Source organism: Mus musculus, chromosome 16 (assembly GCF_000001635.26).
Source record: "Mus musculus strain C57BL/6J chromosome 16, GRCm38.p6 C57BL/6J".
NCBI classification, from domain to species: domain Eukaryota; kingdom Metazoa; phylum Chordata; class Mammalia; order Rodentia; family Muridae; genus Mus; species Mus musculus.
The window spans coordinates 93528630-93535431 of NC_000082.6; the positions used below are offsets into that span (position 1 = coordinate 93528630).

A 6802-nucleotide genomic window follows, 5' to 3' on the forward strand; every position below is an offset into this window, starting at 1 on the left:
CAATGGAGCCCTAAGACCTCATCCTTACCCATCCTTCCTGTTCCTACTCCAAGGTACCTCTTGTGAAGAGGAGGCTTGCTCTGGTTTATCCAAGACAATGGACTTTTTTCTCTTGAGACAGGGTTTCTCTGTGTAGTCCTGGCTGTCCTAGGATTCACTCTGTAACCAGGCTGGCCTCTGCCTCCCAAGTGCTGGGACTAAAGGTGTGTGCCACCAATGCCTGGCTATGAACGTCATTCTTAAAGAGATCCTAACAGCCCATGTCACTTGTTGACACACTTTACTACTTTTTTCTCATTTCTGCCTTACATGTGGGAGGAAATGTGGGTCATGTCTGTGATTCCAGCAATCAGGCAGCCAAGACAGGAAGATTACAACTGTGTTTAATTAATTAATTAATTAATTAAAATAAAGTGTGTAAATATCGTGTGTGTGTGTGTGTGTGTGTGTGTGTGTGTGTGTGTGTGCATGTGTGTATAGAGAGGGCACATGAAGCTGAGGAGATACAATGAGGGATTCTGGGGAAAGATGAAGGGAGGAGGAGAGGGAGGGGTGAATATAATCAAGATATACTTTATCATGTATGAATTTCTCAAAGAATAGAAAAAAATATGTAGGTCATAAAAAGAGGTCAGCAAATAACAGTACTGCTGTCTTGTAACTATTACTTCTTACCTGAGTGGATTCTCAGTCTTGCAGAGCTGGACTGGTTTCTGTAACAAGAGTTTATGAGGTTCTATCTTCCTTCACACACCTGCCCAGTCTTCCACTTCGCCGCCATGCTAGGGCGCAGCGTGAGACATTCCCCAGAACCTGTCTTCTAGAGAATGAGGAATGGAACCAGTCAAGATGCAGAAGAGGTTGAAAGGGATTTTAACAGACATTGCAGTGCTCTAACAGACATCCTTACTCCTAACACAGTGTCACAGTGAGCACTGTCCAAACAGAAGCATCGTCTATGACCTTTATAGTGTGTGTCCTCAGAACGTCACCTCAGTGGTTTACAGACACTCTCATGTGTCAGGTTCCCAGGAGCCTATGCACCGGGCAACTGTACATTCTCACAATGGAGAGGCGCTCCTGGTCAGCATGCCAGGCTGGGAAGAGGGAAGAGCCTCTACAAATGGACCAAGGAGGTAACAAACTTTGGGAGCCAGAGCTGGTGAGGAGAAACTGTATTTTCCTCTTGTTTTCTACATAAAAACTTTACTATCGTATATTAACTACATAAAATAATGGGCCTTGTGACTTTTTAATGCATGTGTATAATGTACTTTAACCAAGATGCATTTTTTCCCTTATGTACGGCATGCAAGGATCCACATGAAATAAATGCCTTGCCTGGTTTCTCTTTGTGTCTCACCCAGTACCTCGCCAGTTTTTATCCCTAAAGTGGAAATGCACAGGCAAGGAGTTCCAACATGTTATAAACTCAGTTTCTTCCCAGTCCTCACTATGATCAAAATCAACAACAGGTTGCCCAAAGTTAGTTGTCATTTCTGGAAGGAAGAGGAAACAGCTCACTGGTAGGAGGGGGCCAAGCTCTGCATACATGTGAGTTCTCCTTCCACAACCACCAACCACCAATCACCAACACGGCAAAGAGTGAAATACCCCGAGAAGCATGAGTGAGGCCATCCTTACCTAAGTGTCCTTGGGGAGAATGATCTAAAGACCAGAGCTAGGAATGTCACCTCAGGAAGAACCAGCGAGAGCCATAAGGTGGCCCATCTTGTGAGGAAGAAGGAGGAGGGGGAGGAGGAGGAGGAGGAGGAGGAGGAGGAGGAGGAGGAGGAGGAGGAGGAGGAGGAGGAAAGACGATGTCCTGCTAGCCAAACCACCAGAGTTGAATAAGCACTCTTCTCCAAAGACTCCAAACATCTACTCAGCGTGAGAACAGAAACATCACTCACTGAGATGCCCATGGATGTCAACATTCTTAAGCCACAGAGATCCCTCCAAATGCCATCCAGGGTTTCAGGGTGTCTCATGTAAGCCAGTGGCTTCCTCAGTGTTACATTGAAGGAGTTTTCAGCCTAACCTCACAAGACAATTTCCTAAATCCTTCTAACTTGTCCCTACATGGGGATTTTTTTTTCCCTTTGTCAAAGGTCCAATGGGTTGTTTTCACCAACAATCAAAGCAAAAACCCAGAGTATCGTCTCCTAAGTGTTGTTCTTGAATCTCAGCTCAGGTCACAAGAGAACCGTCAACTATCTTTAATTCCATTTTCCAGGAAAGCTCAGTCTATGTTCAATGACCAGAGCTCATTAATGACAAGGCGGCCAATCAGTAGAGTGGCCTCCGTCACCAGGTAAGATGTGACTCCATCTGGGTCAACAAGGTGAAGAAATTCGTTATCAACAAGTAAACACAAGGAATTCCAGGAAACAGGTATTAGCATTTCTGCCTGTTGTTTTGTTGAAATGAGGGCATGGAGCTCATGCTTCCAACAGGTCAAGTCCACTTCGACCCTTGCTTCAAACGACTGCCCTGACGTGTCAGGAGAGCTGAAAACTGCTTGGCTGAAACCAAAGACTCTACTGGTAACCCCTAAAGGTGGTGGCCTATGCACAGCCAGAAATATAACTCTTCCTAGGAACTCACCTGGAGAACGCTGGGACAAAGCCCTACTTGGGATCATCCTGGGGTCTGAAACCTGAGGCTTCTTGGTCTTCCATAATCATCATCCCAACTGACGTTAACCGGAGTCGCCATTCCTCCATTCCTGGCACAGTTGTGTCTCGTTTCTTTGAAACTCATCAAGCCCTTTGTATCAACACTTCCTCCAAGGACCTGGAGGGTCAGCCCCCCTCCCCGACCCCCACCCCTCATGAGAACCTGTCAAATGGCCATGCATCTCTTCTGCATCTCAGTTGTGCCCTGACCTTGGGGAGGAGGCGTAAAGGAGACTATCTGATTACCTTCCCAATTATAAGTCAATTACTTTACTATTGGCACCTGCATTCTGCAATCACTGGCATAAAATCTTTTTCGAAACAAAATGTACTAGATGGGAAATCGACTGGAGTTTTTTAAAAGTTCACTTTGAAGGCAGCTGGGACTATGAAGTGTCCTCTCAGAAGGACTTTCTGTATGTCTAAAGTGTTGGAGCTCAGGACGCAGGTGTGAGCTGTGTGGAGGAAAAGCCTCACTTGGTCAAGAAGATAGACAGAGGGGAAGCCATTTTCCAGGGGAGCCTTGAAGAAAGCACAGGAGCTGGATGGACTCAGCCATGTGTATTAGATGTGAAGCCCAGAAGCTGAGCTCAGGGACCATGATCTTGTCCACAACCTGAACTCTAGACATGAGTGGGAAAAACACTCCCTTGGTTACCAGCTACTTATAAATCGCCAGTGAGTCAGGCCCAGAGCCTGCTACACGAACAATCTGTGTACTTGCATGGGGCCCTGAATTCAGAAAGTCCCATGCCTGGTCTCACATACCGCTACCACTGTCTGGAAATTTCTAATAATTTTTTTTCCTTGAATTTGTGTTTTTGTAGGTCCACTAGGGGGTAGCATACACGCAGAAGGGCTCCATTCAATGAGGAGAATTGACTGTCGTTTCCTATCTTTACCAGCATGCTTCCATGTTGGTTTAAGACAAGGTCACATGTAGCCCAGGCTGGACTCGATCTCACCACGTAGCTGAGGATAACCTTAAACTTGAGATCCTTCTGTGTCTACCTCCTAAGTGCTGACGTTACAGGATGCTGTGTGGGGTTCCGGGGAGGGGCGGGGCTTCCGGTGTGCTCTAAAGGGCGGAGCACGTGCTTCTCTATTAACGGTGTTCGCGTTAGCGTACCACGTAAGGTCTGAACACAGCATTTCACATGCTGTGCTTCATTCTTTCTCTTCCTCCTTGTGGTGCCTTTACAACGAACAGCCTCATGCTATTGAGCTGGTCTTAGATGTACCTGGAAGATCCCAAAGGCTGATGGGAACTTCCTAAGATAAAGGCAAGTCCATTCTGTCTTGTGCTTCTATTCTTCCAACCTGATGGAGATGTGGATGTCTTTAGGACGAGCAAGGAACACTCAGCGACGCTCTGACTCAATTAAAGCTGAAATTAAGGAGAGTAACGTTGCTTCGGTGGAGGAAAGAAATGACTTTATAAAAAGTTATTGCCGGAAACATTAATGAGAGAGGCTGGGAAACTGTTTTGTTATTCAGAAACAATTTCAGCTTCTGCCTGAGCCCTGGCTCCTGCTGGGACCCTTCATTTTCTCTCCATCTCTCTTTCCCCAGCCACTGTGGTCTCCATACAGCTATATGTCACTGTGGACCCACTGAGATACAAGCCATGTGCACACAGTAGGTCCCTTGCCCTGCTGGAGGGAGACACATTCCCCAGACAGCCTGACCCCATCCATGTGTTAGAAGTCAGTCACCAGACTTCAGGCTACAACGTTTGGGGGCCACACCCAGGTTGCTCGTGTCCCAGCACGGGCAGCATTTGGATGAATTTGATTCTGCAACCAGATGAGCTAAGCAAGAACAGCAACTATTAACTAATTTTAAACTAATCAGTTGCACGAAACTTCAGCACCACAAAGAAATCTCCCACCCTTTAGGAAGCAGGTCCCCTCCACAGATGGGTACAATGTCACTTTGTGTCTATATCACCAAACCCAGAACCTTCGAGCACCTGGGCAGTGGCTGGCTGCGCGTCAATGCTGCCAGGCTGGAATTACAACAGGCAAATTTTCCGGGGGACTCTCAAGTTACAGAGCTGGTTCTGTGGAAGGCAGAAAGTAAACAAAGGAGGATTCCTGTAAATGCCTAACCCAAGGGGAGCTCAGCAGCCTCTCAGAGCACAAAGGAAATGTGACACCTGAGAGAGATCAACAGCCAAGCCTTTGCAGGGGGCCCAGTAGAGAAAAGAACACCTATAGGGAGCCCCAAGTACTCAGAGCACATCCCCATGGTGCACTCCACCCCAGTGTTGGCAGGAAATGTTAGCCCATCTAGTGCACCATTCTGGATGGCTTGTCCCCCTGGTCCCTAGGCAAACCATCATCTATCTAGTCTTGGTTAGTTTCTTCCTTGAGACATCCATGTCCCTTACATGGAGTCTCCACCTGATCCAATAGAAGGCTTTGCTTGCTCTTTACAACACCCGCCCAACTGGTACCCTTCACTCAGCTCTTGGCTCCACCCACCAAAAGTGAACTCAACTTCCACACCTGTACAAAATGTAACAGACTCTGCACCATGTCTGACAGCATCTGTTGTTGATGTTGTTTAACTCAACATCATGCCTAGAAACCCTCAGAGTCACCCACCAACTGAGAGATGGCTGGATTCCACAGCTACAGGGTCACCCACTGTGTGTCCACGCTACCGTTTGTTTAACCCTTCCTCTCCTGGTTTCTGTCTCCTGCTATTGCAAATGAGGCTGCAAGAAATGACGTCATTCATGTGTCATTTGTTCAAGATAGGGGCTGAAAAGTTTGCTCAGTGGACGAAAGTACTTGTACAACCTGAGTTTGATTCTCCGAACCTGTGGTAAAAGACTATCACATGCGGTGACACACACATCCCCGCTCGAGCACGTGCACTCACACATACTCACACACACACATACTCACACACACACACACACACACACACACACAAAGAAAATAATAATGATTATTAGGATGAAAGAAAAAAAAAGAGATGACTATGTCAACGTGTAGATACATTGGCAATTTTGATAATTCACTATTCACAGATGTTGTCATGTAAAAAAACTCATTTTGAAAATCTAAAATATGTCCAAAAAGTAAGTTTGTAGATGGTGGGCTAGCCTGAGATGCAGGGATGACTGAGTTTGACTGTAAGTTCCAGAAGTGTCCAGCTATATCAACAGGAGCCTTTTCCTCCTTTGAAAAATACATTTTAATTCTTTGACGATTTATATCTGTATACACTATATTCTGAACAGAGTCACTCATTATCCCCATAATCCTCCCGAATCCTCACACCTTCTTTTAATAAGCCACCGAATCCGACTTGTGATTCCCAAGTATGGGTGTGGAGCCATCCACAGGCACTCAGTTCAGTTCACCTTAAAGGAAGCTGACTCCCCCTGCCTCTTCAGCTACCCATAGCTCCTCAGGCAGGAGTTGCTTGTCTATGAAATACTACTCCTGCCCAAATTGATTCCAAGGAAAGGTAAAATGGTCATGCATAATTTGACATCTTTGCTTCAAGATGTTTGCTTCAAAGTGAAGTCTCCCAGGGTCCCATCCTCAGAAGACTCTGCCGTTTTCCTACCTACCTTCTGGACATCTTGTAATCTCACATCTTTAATATCTAATATAATATCCATAAGCTGGCCCCCAAGATGTTGCTTAAATCTGCATTCTCCTCCTGAACTCTACAGTCACTGAAGACCTGCAGACCTGGGGCCCTGTGTCGCCCCTGCCCCTCTCAGCTCACATCCCTGTTCAGTCACCAGTTACTGGGAGGTGTCCCCAAATCTTCCCAGAGCCTGGGAAGTTTCCGCCTTTACTCTACTCAGCAGAGATCCATCTCTTCTCAAATGACCATTGCAGAAAGAAGGCAAACTTGTTTAACTGACCCTGGTTCCTCATCCTTCAGAGACACCTCCCTAACCAGCCCTCCAGTGACATTCTAGAACACAGACCAGCCTTGTTTCTCTTGTGGTAAAAGCCACTTGTTTGCCCTCTTACCTCCTGTGGCTGAGTGTTAAATGAATAGAACATAAACCATATACGCCACAGCCTTCTCGAAGGCTGTGCCTCCAGCCTCTCCTGGCCTCTGGCCACAGCAAATGCCTGCCTTCCCCTGGG

At 46.5% G+C, this 6802-nt stretch overlaps 1 long non-coding RNA gene across 1 annotated transcript in view; it reads right to left on the reverse strand.

Annotated features, from left to right (window-relative positions):
* Window positions 1-2756, reverse strand: part of Gm30695 — a 44873-nt gene extending 42117 nt beyond the window's left edge. Inside the window, exons 1-2 of the long non-coding RNA XR_385066.2 lie at window positions 2608-2756; window positions 676-820 (exon numbers count right to left, since the gene is read on the reverse strand). This is a non-coding gene — a long non-coding RNA (predicted gene, 30695). The remainder of the gene's footprint in view (window positions 1-675; window positions 821-2607) is intronic.
* Window positions 2757-6802: the final 4046 nt, after the last annotated feature.